The following is a 24,172-nucleotide window of genomic DNA, read 5'->3' on the forward strand; positions in this document are numbered from 1 at the left end:
CTGAGAGGACATATCACTACCACTCAACACCCTGCAGCTGTTCTGCAGTAAATTATCGCAATCCCAAGTACTAATTTATGCAGTACAATTAACAACCATGGCTATAAATGCTAAAAAGCCCACCTTAATGAAGCACATATTGTTCCATCACTCTCTCTTGATCACTGCCTACTCACAGGAATCCTTTCAGGAACCCTCACCCTGTACCCATCTTCCTCTACCACTCTCTTCACTGCTTCGGCATACGGCACTTTCTGTACTACTCTAACCCTGGCAACCTCAATCTGCCTTTCTCTTACCGGACTCCTCCAATCTCCAGCCCCATGATCACCCCCACAACTAACACACACAACGTTCTCCTCTGGTACCACACATTCCTTCGTCTCATGCCCTCCTGCACACTTCTCACATCTAGTATTATCCCGCCTACACACTGCTGCAATATGCCCATAACCTTGACACCTAAAACACCGTAATATTTTCGGAACATAAACTCTCACGGGATAACTGACACTTCCTACCTTGACCATATCTGGTAATGACTCTGCATCAAAACTCAGCATGACGGATAATGTCTCCTCTGTTTCCCCACCGGATCTACGTCTCATCAAGCGGCGGCGGGCGCCACAGACACCGGGAATCTTCCATTTCAACTGCTCCTCCTCAACACTTAATGCCACCCCTGTTATCATTCCTTTCAACGGCGCCCAATTCTTGTCCCTAATCTCATACTCCGGAGCGCCCTCTCCCTCTAGGTGGAGGACACACAATAAATCATCACGAGTCCACTCTGAGTGACCTTCACCATCTCAACAGTCCCCAACCTCTCCTCCACCCAACCTGACACCACATATGGATCAACCAAACGGCAAGGATCCATTCTCTCTACAAATCTTACTCCCACTAGGACAAAATCATCTTTATCATCCTTGGAACAAGGCCCGAACTCGCCGCAGGTACTTCACCCTCTCTCTTAACAAGTTCCATCTCTGAACTACTGGAGCACGTATCCCTGTTTTTCCACTTGACGCCCACCTTCCTCACCTCACTACTTCCCTCTACTCTCAACTTCTTCTCAGCAGTCATCATTGCACCTGCCACCACATTTATTTTATCTTCACTCTCGTCCTGTCCCATTTTCCTCCTCAAGCTCTTCCAAAAGTTCTGTGCGATCCTCCATTCCATATTCACTCAAAACATATTCTCTCTCCTTTTTTTCTTGCCCATCTTCTCCTTCACAAGATCTTTCAGAAGGCCTGTGTAATCCCCCACTCCATGTTTATTCATAATAGGCACCACTTTCTTTCTTATTTTTCTGCCATTTTCCCCACTGTGGCCTTCGTTGTCAGGCCGGTTGGACACGCTGTCAAATTCTCTAAAACTACGTAGGAGGTGGCTTATTGTAGAGAAATGGACATTAAATTATCTGGCAACAGCTCTGATGGACATACCTGCAGTCAGCATGCCAATTGCATACTCCCTCAACTTGAGACATCTGTGGCATTGTGTTTTGTGACAAAACTGTACATTGTAGAGTGGCATTTTATTGTCCCCAGTACAAGTTGCACCTGCATAATGATCATGCTGTTTAGTCAGCTTCTTGATTAAACAGGTGGATGGATTATCTTGGCAAAGGAGAAATGCTCACTCAGGGATGTAAACAAATTTGTGCACAACATTTTAGAGAAATAAGCTTTTTGTGCATATGCAACATTTCTAGGACCTTTTTATTTCTACTCATGAAACATGTGACCAACATTTTACATGTTGCGTTTATTTTTGTTCAGTGTATATATATATAGTCATTGAATGCTGGTCACCTCATTCTGTTTTATATACTGTTTTCCAACCTTGTATACCTACTACACGTTCTGACACATGCTCAATCTAATATATCTGTTGAATTGAATGTAATAATCCCTGTGTTTTCCTTCCCAATCAGGGTTCATCTTCATCTCCACCCGTTCCTGCCAGGCTCCCAGCAGCACTGGGTGAGACAGTGTCTGAAGACTTACCCACAGAAACCCAACGTGCGTAACCTGGACATGCACATGACGCCCACAGAAACACAGGACATCTTGGGGAAGAGTGCAGATGTGCTCCGGTAAATAGATTACTTTCAGCACCGGCGGCCATCTTGGTGGTGATATTGCTTGAGTGTGTGTACTTCCATTCTTATTTGAGTCACAGTGAATAGTTTATCAGAATGGAACTCAACTTGCACGTTTGATTTAGGCTAGAGAGACTCAATTCAATCAAAGGACTATATTTGATCATTGTCTTTTATTTCTGTTTGTATTTTACTTTCAGTTTTGAAGGTTGTATTTTAAAGGTTTATACATGTGAAAAGCATAGGGGGTTCTATGTAATCAATTGATTAGAATGGGTAACATTCACTTTATATGCTGCTGAGCCTGGTGTGATCTATCACCTGAATCGGTGGAAGACCATCGTCCAAGAACTGCCAGAACTGCTGTATTTTTATTTTCTGTTTTTTTTAAGCGTCTTTGAGATTCTCGTTGTAATGAAATAAAATACATTTATTATCTGTGTGATTCCCCACAGGAAGGCTGGCTCGAGGATCAGGGAGCCCAAGAGACTGTTGGAGAAGCTTCACTGGGTGACCATAGACTACCAGGGTCACTCTAACTGCTACACTTCAATCAGACAGACCTGATGAGAAATCAGTTAATACCAAAAGTCCCCCCCATCCTCATACAAAACCGAGCCAACTTAGCAGACATGTAGAGTGACAACCTGTCCCAGGCCTTTGGGAGTATCTCCCTACTGGAGATAGAGGTGAAAGAGCTTCGTGGGGAGGTGACAGTTCTGAGGCAGGATAAGGAAGAACTAAGAGAGAAACTGGCAGCGGTCGAGTGCATCATGAGAAGAGACGTAGCTGACACCAGGGAGGAGCTACAAAGGGAGTTGTCAGCAGTCATAGAATTGCTACGACACAACCATTCACACTCTAAGATAACAACTGGAGCCTACCACAACCCTCACTACCACACCCATACATCCCCTCATCGGCAGTACAACCGCTTCTCAAAGTGAACCTCCAGAATTCACATAGACTCGGTGTAAGTAACCAGACCCAAAACAACTCCTTCCACACCAGCACATTCCCCTTATCAGATAGGATCTTGAGGAGGTCTGGTCAGACCTAACATCCCAACACCAGCGCCAGCGGAGCCATGCTGGGACCCTCAGGAGAGAGGAATACAACGAAAGGTCACCTGTGGTCCCCACCCCACTCTATCCAAAGAACATCACTCCAGACACAGCAGCACACAGGCAGAGCACGCTATGGCCTTCATTTTATGTGATTCCAATGAGATATTTCTCAGAGAGAAACTGCTATTTCCTTCCATGTCAGTCAGGAAGCTATGGTGCCCAACAACAGCAAGTGCCTTAAAGTCTGTCAAGCAACAAATTAAATGGGGACAAACATAATTCACACAGGTACTAATGATTTGATGGCAATGAGAGGACATGTAGCTCCTGCAATGCAGCAAGTGGCAGCCAGAGCTGTAGAGAGATTTCCTAACACCAAAATCACTATGTCCACCCTGTTGCCACGCAACAATGCTGAGCTGTCTAAAGGCTGTGCTGTCTTGGACAATGTTTACCTAGCGAACCACTGTGACATTCACCCACAGCTGATGTACGACCTAGTTCACTTTAACAAACAGGGTGTCGAGGTGTTTGCTAGGAAACTGAAAAAAACTGCTCTGGGACAAAGCAAAAAACAAAATAAGAGAAACTCTGCCATACATGTTTTCAAGCATGGTGGAGGCTGCATCATTTTATGGGTACTGTACAGTACATCCTCCAAGGTCACGACCACCAGCACTTTTGATGATACAGCAGTAGGAATACAAGAATATAACATCGCTCTTAAAGGGAGTGCTCCTAATCTCAGTTTGTTACCTGTATAAAAGACACCTGTCCACAGAAGCAATCAAATCCAAACTCTCCACCATGGCCAAGACCAAAGAGCTCTCCAAGGATGTCAGGGACAGGATTGTAGACCTACACAAGGCTGGAATGGGCTACAATACCATCACCATGCAGCTTGGTGAGAAGGTGACAACAGTTGGTGCGATTATTCGCAAATGGAAGAAACACAAAAGAACTGTCAATCTCCCTCGGCCTGGGGCTCCATGCAAGATCTCACCTTGTGGAGTTGCAATGTTCATGAGAACGGTGAGGAATCAGCCCAGAACTACACGGGAGGATCTTGTCAATGATCTCAAGGCAGCTGGGACCTTAGTCACCAAGAAAACAATTGGTAACAAACTACGCCGTGAAGGACTGAAATCCTGCAGCGCCCACAAGGTCCCCCTGCTCAAGAAAGCACATATACATGCCCGTCTGAAGTTTGCCAATGAACATCTGAATGATTCAGAGGAGAATTGGGTGAAAGTGTTTTGGTCAGATGAGACCAAAATGGAGCTCTTTGGCATCAACTCAACCTGCCGTGTTTGGAGGAGGAGGAATGCTGCCTATGACCCCAAGAACACCATCCCCACCGTCAAACATGGAGGTGGAAACATTATGCTTTGGGGGTGTTTTTCTGCTAAGGGGACAGGACAACTTCACCGCATCAAAGGGACGATGGACGGGGCCATATACCGTCAAATCTTGGGTGAGAACCTCCTTCCCTCAGACAGGGCATTGAAAATGGGTAGTGGATGGGTATTCCAGCATAACAATGACCCAAAACACACCGCCAAGTCAACAAAGGAGTGGCTCAAGAAGAAGCACATTAAGGTCCTGGAGTGGCCTAGCCAGTCTCCAGACCTTAATCCCATAGAAAATCTGTGGAGGGAGCTGAAGGTTAGAGTTGCCAAACGTCAGCCTCGAAACCTTAATGACTTGGAGAAGATCTGCAAAGAGGAGTGGGACAAAATCCCTCCTGAGATGTGTGCAAACCTGGTGGCCAACTACAAGAAACGTCTGACCTCTGTGATTGCCAACAAGGGTTTTGCCACCAAGTACTAAGTCATGTTTTGCAGAGGGGTCAAATACTTTATTTCCCTCATTAAAATGCAAATCAATTTCTAACATTTTTGACATGTGTTTTTCTGGATTTTTGTTGTTGTTATTCTGTCTCTCACTGTTCAAATAAACCTACCATTAAAATTATAGACTGATCATTTCTTTGTCAGTGGGCAAGCGTACAAAATCAGCAGGGGATCAAATACTAAAGTAAAGTGGACAAACTGAGTGAAATGACAACATTGAACAATGACACATCATATTTGTGTATTCAAGATCTAATAATGAAAGAGAAGGAATACTGTTTTTGAATTTGGTCAAGTTTGTGTGGAAGAGGTGGAAAGACTGTTGTTATCCATCAGTAGTGATAAGCCACCAGGTATAGACAACCTAGATAGGAAACTATTAAGAATGGTAGCAGACTGTATTGCCACCCATATTTGCCATGTCTTTAACCATAGCCTAAAAGAGTGCCCCCACAGGTGTGGAAGGAAGCTAAAGTTATTCCTCTACCTAAAAATAGAGCCTTTACTAACAGCCACCCAATCAGTTTGCTGCCTGTTCTTAGTAAACTGATGGAGAGAATTGTGTTTGAACAAATACAATGCTACTTTTTAAATAAGTTTACTACTGACTTTCAGCATGCATATAGGGAAGAGCACTCAACTTGTACAGCACTGACTCAGATGACTGATGATTGGCTAAAATAAATGGATAATGAGATGATAGTTGCAGCTGTATTGTTAGATTTCAGTACAGCCTTTGACATTATTGATCATAATTTGTTATTGGAAAAAACTCCCTTGTTATGGCTTTACATCACATGCCTTCACATGGTTGGAGAGTTACTTATCCAATAGAACTCAAGAGAGTAGTCTTCAATGTAAGCTTCTCTAAGATTAGATATCTACAGTGTGGTATGCCTCAGGGCAGTTGCATTGGGCCGTCACTCTTCTATATTTTTACAAATGATTTGCCACTTGTCTTACAAGAAGCTAAAATGACTATGTATGCTAATGATTGCATACTCTACACATCAGCACCTAAAGCCAGTGAGCTCACTGAGACTCTTAGCAAGGAGTTACAGTCATTGTCAGAATGGGTAATTAACAATAAACTGGTCTTGAATACAGTGGGGGAAAAAAGTATTTAGTCAGCCACCAATTGTGCAAGTTCTCCCACTTAAAAAGATGAGAGAGGCCTGTAATTTTCATCATAGGTACACGTCAACTATGACAGACAAATGTAGGTTGTTTTTTTCTCCAGAAAATCACATTGTAGGATTTTTAATGAATTTATTTGTAAATTATGGTGGAAAATAAGTATTTGGTCACCTACAAACAAGCAAGATTTCTGGCTCTCACAGACATGTAACTTCTTCTTTAAGAGGCTCCTCTGTCCTCCACTCGTTACCTGTATTAATGGCACCTGTTTGAACTTGTTATCAGTATAAAAGACACATGTCCACAACCTCAAACAGTCACACTCCAAACTCCACTATGGCCAAGACCAAAGAGCTGTCAAAGGACACCAGAAACAAAATTGTAGACCTGCACCAGGCTGGGAAGACTAAATCTGTAATAGGTAAGCAGCTTGGTTTGAAGAAATCAACTGTGGGAGCAATTATTAGGAAATGGAAGACATACAAGACCACTGATAATCTCCCTCGATCTGGGGCTCCACGCAAGATCTCACCCCGCGGGGTCAAAATGATCACAAGAACGGTGAGCAAAAATCGCAGAACCACACGGGGGGACCTAGTGAATGACCTGCAGAGAGCTGGGACCAAAGTAACAAAGCCTACCATCAGTAACACACTTCGCCGCCAGGGACTCAAATCCTGCAGTGCCAGACGTGTCCCCCTGCTTAAGCCAGTACATGTCCAGGCCCGTCTGAAGTTTGCTAGAGTGCATTGGGATGATCCAGAAGAGGATTGGGAGAATGTCATATGGTCAGATGAAACCAAAATGGAACTTTCTGGTAAAAACTCAACTCGTCGTGTTTGGAGGACAAAGAATGCTGAGTTGCTTCCAAAGAACACCATACCTACTGTGAAGCATGGGGTGGAAACATCATGCTTTGGGGCTGTTTTTCTGCAAAGGGACCAGGACGACTGATCCGTGTAAAGGAAAGAATGAATGGGGCCATGTATCGTGAGATTTTGAGTGAAAACCTCCTTCCATCAGCAAGGGCATTGAAGATGAAACGTGGCTGGGTCTTTCAGCATGACAATGATCCCAAACACACCGCCCGGGCAACGAAGGAGTGGCTTCGTAAAAAGCATTTCAAGGTCCTGGAGTGGCCTAGCCAGTCTCCAGATCTCAACCCCATAGAAAATCTTTGGAGGGAGTTGAAAGTCCGTGTTGCCCAGCGACAGCCCCAAAACATCACTGCTCTAGAGGAGATCTGCATGGAGGAATGAGCCAAAATACCAGCAACAGTGTGTGAAAACCTTGTGAAGACTTACAGAAAACGTTTGACCTGTGTCATTGCCAACAAAGGGTATATAACAAAGTATTGAGAAACTTTTGTTATTGACTAAATACTTATTTTCCACCATAATTTGCAAATAAATTCATAAAAAATCCTACAATGTGATTTTCTGGAGAAAAAAAAATCTCATTTTGTCTGTCATAGTTGACGTGTACCTATGATGAAAATTACAGGCCTCTCTCATCTTTTTAAGTGGGAGAACATGCACAATTGGTGGCTGACTAAATATTTTTTTCCCCACTGTACATCTAAAACCAAAAGCATTGTATTTGGTTCAAAGCGTTCTCTTAGACCTAAACCTCAGCTGGAGTTGTGCATAAAGGGTGTGACCATTAAACAAGTTGAAGAAGCTGAACTCCTAGGAGTAACATTGGATGGTCAGTTGTGTTGACAAAGTTGCTGTGAAGATGGGAAAAGGCATGTCTGTTTTATAAAAACGTTTTACACAGATCAACTGTACTAGTTGTTCAGGCTTTGATCTTGTCCCATCTTGATTACTGTCCGGTAATATGGTCAGGTGCAGCAAAGAAAGACCTAGCAAAGCTGCAGCTGGCTCAAAAACAAAGCAGCACGTCTTGCCCTTAACTGCACACACAGAACTAACAACAACATGCTTGATAGTCTTTCATGGTTGAAGGTTGAGGAGCAATTGAGTACTTCTCTTCTAGTCTTTTTAAGAAACATTTGTGTGTTAAATGCCTAACCACTTGTATAATCTATTTGCATACACTTCAAACATACCCCACCAGACACGCCACTATGGGTTTCTTCACGGTACCCAAACCCAAAACAGATTTAATGTGTCGATCAGTTATGCATAGAGCCATGTCATCGTGGAATGCTCAGGCTAAAAGCAAGTTTAGCTTTAAAAAACAGATAAACATCTTGTATCACAGCGCCTCTTCTCTTTCTAAAGATCTAATTTAACTGTACTTATGAATATGTATATATAAAGTGCATTCGGAAAGTATTCAGACCCCTTGACTTTTTCCACATTTTGTTACATTTACATAAGTATTCAGACCCTTTTTACTCAGTACTTTGTTGAAGCACCTTTGGCAGCGATTACAGCCTTGAGTCTGCTTGGGTATGACGCTACAAGCTTGGCACACCGGGGCGGCAGGTAGCTTAGTGGTTAAGAGCGTTGTGCCAGTAACCGAAAGGTCGCTGGTTCTAATCCCCGAGCCGACTAGGTGAAAAATCTGTTGATGTGCCCTTGAGCAAGGCACTTAACCCTAATTGCTCCTGTAAGTCGCTCTGGATAAGAGCGTCTGCTAAATGACAAAATGTAAATGTAAATGTGTTTGGGGAGTTTCTCCCATTCTTCTCAAGCTCTGTCAGGTTGGATGGGGAGCGTCGCTGTACAGCTATTTTCAGGTCTCTCCAGAGATGATCGATCGGGTTTAAGTCCGGGCTCTGGCTGGGCCACTCAAGGACATTCAGAGACTTGTCCCAAAGCCACTCCTGCGTTGTCTTGACTGTGTGCTTAGGGTCATTGTCCTGTTGGAAGGTGAACCTTTGTCCCAGTCTGAGGTCCTCTGGAGCAGGTTTTCATCAATGATCTCTCTGTACTTTTCTCCATTCATCTTTGCCTCAATCCTGACTAGTCTCCCAGTCCCTGCCGCTGAAAAACATCCCCACAGCATGATGCTGCCACCACCATGCTTCACCGTAGGAATGGGGCCATGTTTCCTCCAGACGTGACGCTTGGCATTCAGGCCAAATAGTTTAATCTTGGTTTCATCAGACCAGAGAATCTTGTTTCTCATGGTCTGAGAGTCCTTTAGGTGCCCTTTGGCAAACTCCAAGCGGGCTGTTATGTGCCTTTTACTGATTAGTGGCTTCCGTCTGTCCACTCTACCACAAAGGCCTGATTGGTGGAGTGCTGCAGAGATGGTTGTCCTTCTGGAAGATTCTCCCAACTCCACAGAGAAACTCTGGAGCTCTGTCAGAGTGACCATTGGGTTCTTGGTCACCTCCCTTACCAAGGCTCTTCTCCCCCGATTGCTCAGTTTGGCCGGGCGGCCAGCTCTAGGAAGAGTCTTGGGGGTTCCAAACTTCTTCCATTTATGAATGATGGAGGCCACTGTGTTCTTAGGACCTTCATTGCTGCAGAAATGTTACCCTTCCCCAGATCTGTGCCTTGACACAATCCTGTCTCGGCGCTCTACGGACAATTCCTTCGACCTCATGGCATGGGTTTTTGCTCTGACATGCACTGTCAACTGTGGGACCTTATATAGACAGGTGTGTACCTTTCTGTTTTAAATGTTTAATGTGCAAAAATTTCTAAACATGTTTTCGCTTGGTCATTATGCGGTATTTTGTGTAGATTGGTGAGGAATTTTTTCTACAATGTAGAAAATAGCAAAAATAAAGAAAAACCCTTGAATGAGTAGGTGTTCTAAAACTTTTGACCGGTAGTGTACATAAAGGTGTTCTGCAGGTCGAGGACCTGTTCTTTTCACTATTTATATAAATGCTATTGGTCGATCTTTAAAAAATATATATTTTTTAAAAATCTCTATGCGGATTATACTATTATGTAAGCATTTACCCTGACCGCTGACCTGGCTGTGATAAGGCTACAGTCCGATTTTGCAGTTGTGCAGGAAGCCCTTACTGATTTAAAACTCGTGCAATGATTTATTGTTTAAGAAACATACGACTGAGCTTGTGAAGAAACTAAGATTTAAATTGGGCTTTTTTTACAGAAACAGATCTGGTCTCTCTAGCCAGCAGGAAGCAGATTGTGCAGTCAACCTTTCTACCTGTTCTTGATTATGGTGATACTTTTTTATCAAAGTGCAGCTGCCACTACTCTTAAATCATTGGATACCATTTTTTTCATAGCGCCCTTCGTTTTATCACAGGAGACAGTTGTATTACTCATCACTGTATTCTTTACCAAAAGGTTGTCTGGACCTCTTTGAAGTCAAGGACAGTAGATCACATCATTACTCTCTTTTTGTTTACAAAGCCCTGCTCCACAAACGTCCTACTTACCTAACGTCACTGTTAAGATTTAAAATGACAAGTTATCACACCCATTCACAGGGTTGGTTAACTCTGGAGACTCCTTTGGTGTCTAGAGAGTTAGGTAAATCAGGCTTTAATTTCCTTTCACCTTACGTGTGGAATGATCTACAATACACTTTAAAATTGGAGGAATTGGTGCCTCTAGGGCATTTCAGACGGTTGTTAGTGGACCTTTTTACAGAAGAATGTGTCTGTTATTTATGATTGTGTTTTGCTTTTCGTGTATTGTTGTGTATAATAGCGTGTATATGAATGTGCAGTTTAATGTGTTTATTGTATTTTGATGTGTATTGTGGTGCTAAACAGGGCTCATCTGGAAAATAGACCTTGGTCTCAGCATTGACTCCCTGTCAAAATAAAGGTTAAATAAAGGTCTCTTGTGCAATAATAGTGTTTAACATAATATTTGAATGACTACCTCATCTCTGTACCCCACAAATACAATTATCTGTAAGGTTCCTCAGTCGAGCATTGAATTTCAACCACAAAGACCAGGGATGTTTTCCAATGCCTCGCAAAGAAGGGCACATATTAGTAGATAGGTAAAAAAACAAAACAAAAACAGACATTGACTGTTTCAATATGCTTTGCGTTGTAGTCACGACAGACAAAGATATATAGTTAAGCAAACTTTACTAGGCATGTTGTCAACCCGCACATTCATACAGTAAGTCCCAACTGGTTTCTGTTTCCTGTGTAACATCAATATGAGTAATATCAATATTGCTACATGTTCTCTCTTTTTTTTTTTTTTTTTCTTTAACTGCAAAGGCTGACTCCACCTAACTTTGGCTTGTATTCCATGTCTGCAATAAACTGGAATGTGAACTGAATGTTTGTTTACTGTCTCTGACTGTCCATTCATTGTTATTATGTTTACCTTCACACAAAGTCTTTCAGGTGTCTAGGTCTTCGGATGGCCCTACCAGACCTTGTGTGGGGAGTGTTGATTACATCAGGAGGTGCTTGACCTGAGATGTTTGGATCTTGTTGTTGAGGTGCAGCGTCCACCTCTAGGTTGTGTTCAGCATCCTGCTGGGTGTCAGCTGGTGCTCTGTCTACTGGCTCTGTGCCAGGCTCCTCAACAGTGGGGAAATCCTCCTCTATTTCTCTGCTCTTCCTCAGGTGTCGCCTGTTCCTCCTGAAGACTTGTCCCTGTTCTGTCTTCACCTCATAGGACCTTTGCTCCACTGGTCTGACAACTGTGGCCCTCTGCCACCAGTGTTTCTGTACTGTGAGTGGCTGAACTCTCACCCTGTCATCTCGTTGCAGCTCTGTGAGATCCTTAGCAGAGGTGTCGTAGTACTTCGCCTGTTTCTGCTGTCTTTCTTTGAACTTCTCCAGCTGACAGTTTGCCATCCCCGGTCTCAGAAGATTTTCACTCATTATAAGTAGTGTCTTTGTACGTCTTCCCATGAGCACCATTGCAGGGCTGCTGTCTGTTCCTTGTGACGGGGTATTTCTGTGATCCAGCATGGCCAGGTATGGGTCAGCACCTGCTCTCTTTGCTTTTGCCATCAGTCTTTTGGCTGTTTTCACTGCCGATTCCACTTTCCCATTACTTTGCGGGTATCCTGGAGACTATGTTTTGTGTGTAAAGTCCCAAGCCTTGCTGAAACTTCGGAACTCGTCTGAAGAGTACTGGGGACCATTGTCTGAGTAAAGGATGTCAGGTATCCCATAGCGTGCAAAGTGTGTCTTCAGTTTTCGAATGACCATTTTCGACTGTGTGTTCTCCAAATGGTCCACTTCCCAGAAGTTGGAGAGAAAATCAACTGTGACCATGTAGTCTCTGTCGTTGAACTGGAACAGGTCAGTCCCTATTTTTTCCCAGGGACGCTTTGGTGCTTCGTGGGGCCTCAACATTTCTTTCTGCTGCTTCATACCCCATGCCGTGCAGGTGCTACATTGTGCCATGTATGTTCTCAGCTATGCATGCATGCCTGGCCAGTAGACACACTCGCGAGCTCTTCTCAGACATCCCTCTGTTCCTATGTGTGAGGAATGGATTCTCTGCATTATCTCTGACCTGAGGGCAGTAGGCACAACGACTCGCTCACCTCTGAAGATAACTCAATTTTGCACACTCAGCTCATCTCTGTTGTGAAAATACATGGCGACTTCCAATGTCCTTTCACTTCAAGCCACCCCTGCAGGATCAAATTGTTCAGTGTCTGGAGCTCCCAGTCCAGCTCAGTGGCTCTCTGGATGTGCTTTAGTCTCTCGCTTGACACAGGGAGGTAGTGTATCATATTGATTGATTCCACTTCGACCTCCACAGGGCCTCTGTTGTCTTGTTCTGTGAGGTAGACTGGAGTCTCATGAGCATGCGTTGTAGTCTTTTTGGTGCACTGAGGAGAGGCTTTGTCATGATGCTCTCTAGAGGCTTGTGATCTGACTGCACTTCCACAGTTCGTCCATATGTGAATTGGTGGAACCTCTCCATGCCAAACACCACTGCAAGCAGCTCCTTCTCTATCTGTGCATACCCTTTTTCAGTCTCTGTCAGGGCTCTGCTGGCGTTCGCTATTGGTTGTCCTCCCTGCATCAAGGCTGCTCCTAACCCACTCTCTGAAGCATCACACTGTAGTACAAGCTGCTCTGTTGGGTTGTAGTATTTCAGCACATGGGTCTGTGCAATGGCATCACTCCCACAGTGAGTCCTTGTGTGTTAGCTGTCGCAGTGGCTCGCAGAGCTCCGTGGCGTGGCTGCAGAACTTGGCTAGGTAGTTTACCATGCCCAGGAAGCGCTGCACATCTATAGGCCTAGGCATCTATAGGCCTAGGCATCTGTTTAATGGCTGTCACTTTTCCTGGGTCCACTTTCAACCCCTCTGATGTTAGCAGGTGGCCAATGTAGGGCACTTCCTTCAGCCTGAGCTGCAGCTTCTCCGGATTCAGCTTGATATTGAGCTACCTGCATCTGTCCAGGAGCATTTTCAGGTTTTTGTTGTGGTCCAGAGTCGCCGCTTCATCGTTGTCTCCTTCTCCCACAATCAGGATGTCATCTGCAATGATTTTGACTCCTGGAAGACCTTCCATTGCCTGGTTCATCTTCCTCTGAAAGATCTCTGGGGCTGGACTGATTCCCATTGGCATGCGCAGCCACCTGTAGCGTCCCATGGGAGTAGAGAACGTGGTGAGATTCCTCCTCCAGTTCCACATGCCAAAATCAATTTTTTACATCACAAACAGAGAACACGCGTGCTCTGTTCAGATCTGGCAGCACGTCTTCAATAGTGGGAAGTGGGTAATGGCTCCTCTTGAGCGCCTTGTTGAGAGGTTTCGGATCAATGCACACTCTTAGTTTTCCAGACGGTTTCTTCACTACGATCAGGCTGCTAATCCAATCTGTGCTTTTTTCAACTGCTTTTATCCTCCTTCTTTTCTCTAGACCACTGAGCTCCTCTTTGAGTGGTTTATATAGTACTACTGGCACTCTTCTCTTTGGCAGCTGGACGGGCTCCACTCGCTCATCCACTTCCAGCTTCAGTTTGCCGGGTAAGCATCCATCTCCCCGGAATACATCAGAGTACTCTTGTTTAATTTGCTCTATAGTCCAGGATCCTGTTGTTTTCTCGAAGGCCAGGATGTTGTGATGCTGCACAGTAATCAACTCCATTGCCTGGATAGCCTTACTGCCTAGAATGGGCCTGTGCACATTCTTGTTGACTACGATGAACTCAACTCGGTAGGTTTTCTTATTGCGTGGATTGATCACTTTAAGTGTGCACTTCCCCAGTGGCGTCAGAGTACTCTTGTTATACATCACCAATACCTGACTGCAGGGCTCTAGGTGACTGGCTTTTATGAGGTTTGCAGGGATAACATTACAACTAGCACCACAATCTAGCTGAAATCTGACTGACTTTTTGTTGACCAGAATGGTTGCAAAGAGAGCTGCATTGGGCTCTGTGGTTTTCTACTGCACCACCTTGATGCTCTCTGACTTTGGCCCTAGTGTGATGCAGAGAACATCCTCACCGCTCTCTGAGTCAGCTAACGCATTATCCATTGCCAGGACTCTGTTTCTCTTGCTGGTCCCTGCACTTTTGCAAACCGTAGAGAAGTGATTGTTTTTTCCCACAGGATTTGCAGGGCATTTTTCCTTTTTTCTCTCATGTGTCTGTCCACAGTATCTGCATTGTATAATGCTCTGTCCCTCTGTAGGGTCTCCTCTTCCTCTCGGTCTATCTTTCTGTGTGACTGCATGCACTGCTACAGGGCCCTGCACATTTATGACTTTAGCTCTCTGTCTGGACAGTTCTGCAGCTCTTCCAATCTGTATGCATTTCTCTAAACTGAGATCAGTCTCTCTGAGTAAGCGCTCTCTTAAGTGTGGGTCACATGTGCCACACACAATCCTGTCCCTGATAAGAGAGTCTGTGATTACTCCAAAGTTGCAGGTGGCCACTAGAGTCCTCAATTCAGTGAGATATTTGTCTAAACTCTCATCTTGGCCCTGACTTCGCATGAAAAAATTATCTCTCAATTGTTTCATTTTTCTTTGGATCACAAAATGCATCCAGGGCTGCAATTACTTCCTCAACAGAGAGATTGTCTTTTGTACTGCCCACACAGAGAGTCTCACAAATCTCTCTGTCTTTTTCCTCAATGAGATAATACAGTAGCTTCACTTAGTAATCCTCAGGTTTTTCTCTCATTGTAAGAGCCATGTACAAATTGAATTCTCTTTCCATCTTTTCCAGGTCAGTGCTAAATTACAATCAGGTTTCAGTGCATTTTCCATGGCAATTTATTCGTAGAATGGGACGTTAGCTACTCACAAATCTGCTTGTATCCAATAGCCAGCTAGCTATTGGATACGATAGCTAGCTAACGTTAACGTTCGGCGCGATGACTAGCCTGTAAACGCAGCACTTTTTCAAACTGCCACCTGGGATGTATTCTTCCTTTACATCGATGAGATTCAGGTTATTTTGAGTACCGCTGCCACCATGTTTCAATATGCTTTGAGTTGTAGTCACGACAGACAAAGATATATAGTTAAGCAAACTTTACTAGGCATGTTGTCAACCCGCACATTCATACATTAAGTCCCAACTGGTTTCTGTTTCCTGTGTAACATCAATATGAGTAACATCAAAATTTACACAGTCACTGCAAATTTACACAGTCACTCCTTCCTAACTCAGTTGCCGGATTTCAGGGATTTCACCATGAGGCCAATGGTGACTTTAAAACAGTTACAGAGTGTAATGGCGGTTATAGGGGAGAACTTGAGGATGGATCAAAAACATTGTATACTGAACCAAAATATAAACGCAATGATTTTACTGAGTTACAGTGGGGGTCAGCCTGATGAACCAAACTACTCAGTAATCTCCTCCATATAGCCTAACTATCACACACTCACATGCACACACACATTTAAACAAAACAAATATTGTTAGTTTTTGTATGTTATTACTGATCAATTAATTTATACATTTATAATTAGTAGGTTTTGTTATTTGTTTTAACAAATCTTTTTTATTTATGTACGTATTGTAAATTGTTTTTTTGTGGTGTGGTTTTCAGATAAGCCCTTAGGCTTCCAACCACACCTGCACACCATATACTGTGGGGAGAACAAGTATTTGATACACTGCCGATTTTGCAGGTTTTCCTACTTACAAAGCATGTAGAGGTCTATAATTTTTATCATAGGTACACTACAACTGTGAAAGACGGAATCTAAAACAAAAATCCAGAAAATCACATTGTATGATTTTTAAGTAATTAATTTGCATTTTATTGCATGACATAAGTACACTGCTCAAACAAATAAAGGGAACACTTAAACAACACAATGTAACTCCAAGTCAATCACACTTCTGTGAAATCAAACTGTCCACTTAGGAAGCAACACTGATTGACAATAAATGTCACATGCTGTTGTGCAAATGGAATAGACAACAGGTGGAAATTATAGGCAATTAGCAAGACACCCCCAATAAAGAAGTGGTTCTGCAGGTGGTGACCACAGACCACTTCTCAGTTCCTATGCTTCCTGGCTGATGTTTTGGTCACTTATGAATGCTGGCGGTGCTTTCACTCTAGTGGTAGCATGAGTCGGAGTCTACAACCCACACAAGTGGCTCAGGAAGTGCAGCTCGTCCAGGATGGCACATCAATGCGAGCTGTGGCAAGAAGGTTTGCTGTGTCTGTCAGCGTAGTGTCCAGAGCATGGAGGCGCTACCAGGAGACAGGCCAGTACATCAGGAGACGTGGAGGAGGCCGTAGGAGGGCAACAATCCAGCAGCAGGACCGCTACCTCCGCCTTTGTGCAAGGAGGAGCAGGAGGAGCACTGCCAGAGCCCTGCAAAATGACATCCAGCAGGCCACAAATGTGCATGTGTCTGCTCAAACGGTCAGAAACAGACTCCATGAGGGTGGTATGAGGGCCCGACGTCCACAGGTGTTGCTTACAGCCCAACACCGTGCAGGACGTTTGGCATTTGCCAGAGAACACCAAGATTGGCAAATTCGCCACTGGCGCCCTGTGCTCTTCACAGATGAAAGCAGGTTCACACTGAGCACATGTGACAGACGTGACAGAGTCTGGAGACGCCGTGGAGAATGTTCTGCTGCCTGCAACATCCTCCAGCATGACCGGTTTGGCGGTGGGTCAGTCATGGTGTGGGGTGGCATTTCTTTGGGGGGCCGCACAGCCCTCCATGTGCTCGCCAGAGGTAGCCTGACTGCCATTAGGTACCGAGATGAGATCCTCAGACCCCTTGTGAGACCATATGCTGGTGCGGTTGGCCCTGGGTTCCTCCTAATGCAAGACAATGCTAGACCTCATGTGGCTGGAGTGTGTCAGCAGTTCCTGCAAGAGGAAGGCATTGATGCTATGGACTGGCCCGCCCGTTCCCCAGACCTGAATCCAATTGAGCACATCTGGGACATCATGTCTCGCTCCATCCACCAACGCCACATTGCACCACAGACTGTCCAGGAGTTGGCGGATGCTTTAGTCCAGGTCTGGGAGGAGATCCTTCAGGAGACCATCCGCCACCTCATCAGGAGCATGCCCAGGCGTTGTAGGGAGGTCATACAGGCACGTGGAGGCCACACACACTACTGAGCCTCATTTTGACTTGTTTTAAGGACATTACATCAAAGTTGGATCAGCCTGTAGTGTGGTTTTCCACTTTAATTTTGAGTGTGACTCCAAATCCAGACCTCCATGGGTTGATACATTTGATTTCCATTGATAATTTTTGTGTGATTTTGTTGTCAGCACATTCAACTATGTAAAGAAAAAAGTATTTAATAAGATTATTTCATTCATTCAGATCTAGGATGTGTTGTCTAAGTGTTCTTAGGATTTTTTTGAGCAGTGTATTTGATACATCAGAAAAGCAGAACTTAATATTTGGTACAGAATCCTTTGTTTGCAATTACAGAGATCATACGTTTCCTGTAGGTCTTCACCAGGTTTGCACACACTGCAGCAGGGATTTTGGCCCACTCCTCCATACAGACCTTCTCCAGATCCTTCAGGTTTCGGGGCTGTCGCTGGGCAATACGGACTTTCAGCTCCCTCCAAAGATTTTCTATTGGGTTCAGGTCTGGAGACTGGCTTGGCCACTCCAGGACCTTGAGATGCTTCTTACGGAGCCACTCCTTAGTTGCCCTGGCTGTGTGTTTCGGGTCGTTGTCATGCTGGAAGACCCAGCCACGACCCATCTTCAATGCTCTTACTGAGGGAAGGAGGTTGTTGGCCAAGATCTCGCGATACATGCCCCCTTCCATCCTCCCCTCAATACGGTGCAGTCATCCTGTCCCCTTTGCAGAAAAGCATCCCCAAAGAATGATGTTTCCACCTCCATACTTCATGGTTGGGATGGTGTTCTTGGGGTTGTACTCATCCTTCTTCTTCCTCCAAACACGGCGAGTGGAGTTTAGACCAAAAAGCTCTATTTTTGTCTCATCAGACCACATGACCTTCTCCCATTCCTCCTCTGGATCATCCAGATGGTCATTGGCAAACTTAAGACGGGTCTGGACATGCGCTGGCTTGAGCAGGGGGACCTTGCGTGCGCTGCAGGATTTTAATCCATGACGGCGTAGTGTGTTACTAATGGTTTTCTTTGAGACTGTGGTCCCAGCTCTCTTCAGGTCATTGACCAGGTCCTACCGTGTAGTTCTGGGCTGATTCCTCACCTTCCTCATGATCATTAATGCCCCAAGAGGTGAGATCTTGCATGGAGCCCCAGACCGAGGAAGATTGACCGTCATCTTGAACTTCTTCAATTTTCTAATAATTGCACCAACAGTTGTTGCCTTCTCACCAAGCTGCTTGCCTATTGTCCTGTAGCCCATCCCAGCCTTGTGCAGGTCTACAATTTTATCCCTGTTGTCCTTACACAGCTCTCTGGTCTTGGCCATTGTGGAGAGGTTGGAGTCTGTTTGATTGAGTGTGTGGACAGGTGTCTTTTATACAGGTAATGAGTTCAAACAGGTGCAGTTAATACAGGTAATGAGTGGAGAACAGGAGGGCTTCTTAAAGAAAAACGAACAGGTCTGTGAGAGCCGGAATTCTTACTGGTTGGTAGGTGATCAAATACTTATGTCATGCAATAAAATGCAAATTAATTACTTGAAAATCATGCAATGTGATTTTCTGGATTTTTGTTTTAGATTCTGTCTCTCACAGTTGAAGTGTACCTATGATAAGAATTACAGGCCTCTACATGCTTTGTAAGTAGGAAAACCTGCAAAATCGGCAGTGTATCAAATACTTGTTCTCCCCACTGTATATATTTTTGTATCTGTATTGTTGTATATTACTTGTTTTCTTTGGTGAAAACAAATAAATAAAACAGTTCATATAACGAAATCAGTCAATTGAAATAAATGAGGCCCTAATCTATGGATTTCAAATGACTGGGAATACAGATATGCATCTGTTGGTCACAGATACCCCCCCCCAGTCAGTACCTGGTGGGACCACCACTTTCCTCATACGGCGTGACACATCTCCTTCACATAGAGTTGATTAGGCTGTTGATTGTGGAATGTTGTCCCACTCCTCTTCAATGGCTGTGCAAAGTTGCTGGATATTGTCGGGAACTGGAACACGCTGACGTACACATCGATCCATAGCATCCCAAACATGCTCAATGGGTGACATGTCTGGTGAGTATGCAGACCATGGAAGAACAGGGAGATTTTCAGCTTCCAGGAATTGTGTACAGATCCTTGCGGCATGGGGCCGTGTATTATCATGCTGAAACGTGAGGTGATGGCGGTGGATGAATGGCACGACAATGAGCCTCAGGATCTCGTCCCGGTATCTCTGTGCATTCAAATTGCCATCGATAAAATGCAATTGTGTTCATTGTCTGTAGAATATGTCTGCCCATACCATAACTCCACCGCCACCATGGAGCACTCTGTTCACGACGTTGACATCAGCAAACCGCTCGCCCACACAACGCTATACACGTGGTCTGCGGTTGTGAGGCCGGTTGGACATCCTGCCAAACGTTGGAGGCGGCTTATGGTAGTGAAATGAACATTAAATTCTCTGGCAACAGCTCTGGTGGACATTCCTGCAGTCAGCATGACAATTTCACGCTCCCTCAAAACTTGAAACATCTGTGGCATTGTGATGTGTGACAAAACTGCACATTTTAGAGTGGCCTTTTATTGTCCCCAGCACAAGGTGCACCTGTGTAATGATCATGCTGTTTAATCAGCTTCTTGATATGCCACACCTGTCAGGTGGATGGATTATCTTGGCAAATGATAAATGCTCCCTAACAGGGATGTAAAAAAATTTGTGCACAAAATATGAGAGAAATACACTTTTTGTGCGTATGGAAAATTTCCGGAAAAATTTTTTCAACACTTTACATGTTGCATTTATATTTTTGATCATTGTAGTTGCTCGACAATACTAACCTAATTGACAGAGTGAAAAGAAGGAAGTCTGCAACAAGGCACTAAAGTAATACTGCAAATAATGTGTCAAAGCAATTCACTTTTTGTCCTGAATACAAAGTGTTATGTTTGGGGCAAATCCAATACAACACATTACTGAGTACTACTCTCCATATTTTAATAATAAAATAATATAATATGCCATTTAGCAGACGCTTTTATCCAAAGCGACTTACAGTCATGTGTGCATACATTTTTACGTATGGGTGGTCCCAGGGATCGAACCCACTACCCTGGTGTTACAAGCACCATGCTCTACCAATTAAGCTACAGAGGACCATATTTATATTTTCAAGCATAGTGGTGGCTGCATCATGCTATGGGTATGTTTGTAATTGTTAAAGACTGGGGAGTTTTTCAGGATAAAAAAGAAACGGCAAAGAGGAAAACCTGGTTCAGTCTGCTTTCCACCAGACACTGGGAGATGAATTCAACTTTCAGCAGGACAATAACCTAACACACAAGGCCAAATCTTCACTGGAGTTGCTTACCAAGATTTCAGCTTTTCATTTGTAAAACATTCAAAAAACACAATTCCACTTTGACATTATGGGGTATTGTATGTAGGCCAGTGACAAAAAATTATTTCATCGATTTTAAATTCAGGCTGTAACACAACAAAATGTCAAGGGGTGTGAATATTTTCTGAAGGCACTGTATTTAGAGATTTGGGTCAACTTTGAACATTTAAAATTTCAGTTACATACCATTATTTAAATATTCTCCATCTAATGTTAATGGGGCGCTAATATGGCGGCACTAAAATGCTGAAGTGTCATGTAAATGCATCATAATGCTCAGTGTAGGCATTATATTCCCCATGTAATGTTAATGGGGAGCTAACATGGCTGCCATAGAATATTGTAGTGTCATGTAAATGTATCAAAATGCAGAAACCTCAATGTCCCAACTCTCTGGTCTTAGGTGGCCTCCTCTCTTTGTTTCCGTCTCTTTATCTGTACAGGTCTGAAAACACAGAAAAGTGAGAGCAGAGCCTTATGTTGAGAGAAGGAAACAAAATAAATGTTTCTACAAGACCTTGTTACATACAGTATCTGAAAATGACATCACTAATGATGCAGTGTCCCGTTGATACCACGGCACTGCATGATTCGTTCATAAGTGCACCAGTTACGTATGCTAAAGATCCTCAACTGAATCCAGTTTATTGTATCATCCATCCACCACATTATTGTAGAATAGATTATCAGTCAACACTTAAAACATAACATGAATACTGTATGTACTTAGTATTGTTCTCGTTGTGAAATATTAGAGGGATTTGGATGTTTGTGTCAGTTGGTTCGGTGTGTGTGTGTATGTATGCGTGCAGTCACCGTGACTACAGCCACCACTGGGGCGTTTGGATCTTATTAGTGTTGTTTGCTCCTTTCAAGACAGTTCATCTGTGATTGTGCGCCTGCCTGTCTCGTTTATATGCTAATGACATCCAACGTGTTTAGTCCTCTGTCCCATTAAATCAGCCAGGAATTGCACACCTGATTCATTAGCTCCCATCCTGGCACCGACGCTGCCAAATGTCTGACAACAATAGCTGCATTTTAAGCAGGGGTCTGTACTCTACCCTCTTCACCTTTCCATCCCGTCCTTCCTCCCTCCCTCATTACTCCTTCCTTCCTTCCTTCCTTCCTTCCTTCCTTCCTTCCTTCCTTCCTTCCTTCCTTCCTTCCTTCCTTCCTTCCTTCCTTCCTTCCTTCCTTCCTTCCTTCCTTCCTTCCTTCCTTCCTTCCTTCCTTCCTTCCTTCCTTCCTTCCTTCCTTCCTTCCTTCCTTCCCTCCCTCCCTCCCTCTGTCTCTGCCTGTCTGGTTCTGGCTGGAGGTGTGGTAACTGGCTTGGTCGCTAGCAGAGGCGATAGCTAGCAGTTAATTCGGGTGTTTTGAAGACAGCAGCAATGAGTGATTATCCTATGATTTCACTTCACAGGATACAGACACAGGGGCCACGCCCACAACACTAACCAAGAAGAGATACAGAGCACAAAGACTTTTTGTTTGTTATTGATGGAAATATTCTGACTGACTGACTCTTTGTCTGACTGACTGCAGTAAGAGAAAATAGGATGTTAGACTTGATCTTACAGTAACTGTCTTGTTCTTGATCTCCCAGTCCCTCTAAAGACCTGTACAACAGAGAAAAGTTATACTATACAGACCTTTGAAATGCTTGTGCAACATAGACATTATTCATGGTCCTGGAAATGGAAATTAATGAATACATTGTTTGAGGATTTTTCCTCAACCCTCAGTTGCAGACGTATTCAGCGGATCACTACATTCCGTTTCCATCAGATCGCCACTCTGTATCCTGCCGTGTAGCCGCAGTCTTCCGATTCCCCCAGGTTCAACACAGAGGCCTGAATCCTCAACAACTACCGCTCCGATTCGTCGCTCAGGATCCACGTGGACGAATCGGAGCTGATCCACACTCGACCACTCCTGTCATTCAGGTGAGAGGGGTTTGTTGTACCAACCCACCAACCACAGCTTTCAGTGTTGATTTTAGCAGTTACATTTAATATTGTCTGTTCAATTCAACCTGAATTACAACCTGACACTCTTTGGCTTTTCTGTGACCTCTCTGAATGTATTAGTTTGCATGTGAAAGCAGCTGTTGACCATTGCTTTTTGTATCTTTGCTGTCATCCTCATACGTCTTCTTCCTCTTTCTTTTGATTGACGGCAGTTTCGGCTAATCCACCATCTTCCTGCTCGGTGGAACCCGGATTGAAGACCCACTCACCGCCATGTACATGCACAATGATGATGTCAAGACACAGCTGCCTCCTCTACCACTGTCATGGCTAGAAGGTATCCAGCTTTTGTCAAATTAGCGTCAGATTTGACATTTCGTGGCAGGTTAGGAGAACTTACGCAGCAGATCGGTTAAGGTCAGGAAAAGGGTTAGCTAAAATGGAAAACAAATTCAACTTTTGACATTAATTTGACAAAACCTGGATCCCTTCTAGCCATGACCCTCTAACGCGCTGTGCCTTGCGTCGTCCCTGCCCCCAAGGACCCCTCTCTGGAGGAAGAGGGCCTAGGCCCAGGGTCAGACCACAGGCTCGCCCAGGACCATACCCAGGGAGAGGCCATCCTGGTCCAGCGGTGTCAGAGGAGGACTGGGCGGTGTGCTCCAGGTACATCCAGACCTCCAGGGTGAATATGACCGTCAGACAGGTGCTTGGGCCCAACTTTTCCAAACGGACACGACAGACAAACGGACAGACACGGTGACGGGACACACAGATGGAGATAATATGGGATTGAAGAGGAGGAGGAGGGACTGCAGTGACACTGTGGATTCCTGACACAACTAAAGAGGTTACATATGGACTGGTAAATGTTTACAGGTTAAGGTCAAGGAAGAGTAATAAAATACATTTATAATGGTGTGTCGAGATAATGTACTGTACAGAGATCATTTATTTATTTTTGGATGAATTCAAATGGAGATGTTATAATAAATACCATTATATGAAATTGTGTGACTTCTTCATCTTACAATGTATGCAGACTTTGACGTCATAGTTGAATTATGGGAGGTCAGCTGTTACACATTGTATGAGTGAATGTTGTCTTTTGTTGTTCAGTTGCTGGCAAATGGCAGTTTGCCCAAAACATCAATCTAATCAAATTTTTAAAGAAGCTAACTGAACTGGCAG

General features: G+C 44.1%; 1 pseudogene; it reads left to right on the forward strand.

The window, feature by feature from the left end:
• The first annotated feature begins 620 nt into the window (after positions 1-620).
• LOC123482483 lies at positions 621-23,744 on the forward strand (annotated as a pseudogene).
• The last annotated feature ends 428 nt before the right edge of the window (positions 23,745-24,172 follow it).

The sequence above is a fragment of the Coregonus clupeaformis genome, chromosome 34, assembly GCF_020615455.1.
Source record: "Coregonus clupeaformis isolate EN_2021a chromosome 34, ASM2061545v1, whole genome shotgun sequence".
Taxonomy (NCBI): Eukaryota; Metazoa; Chordata; class Actinopteri; order Salmoniformes; family Salmonidae; genus Coregonus; species Coregonus clupeaformis.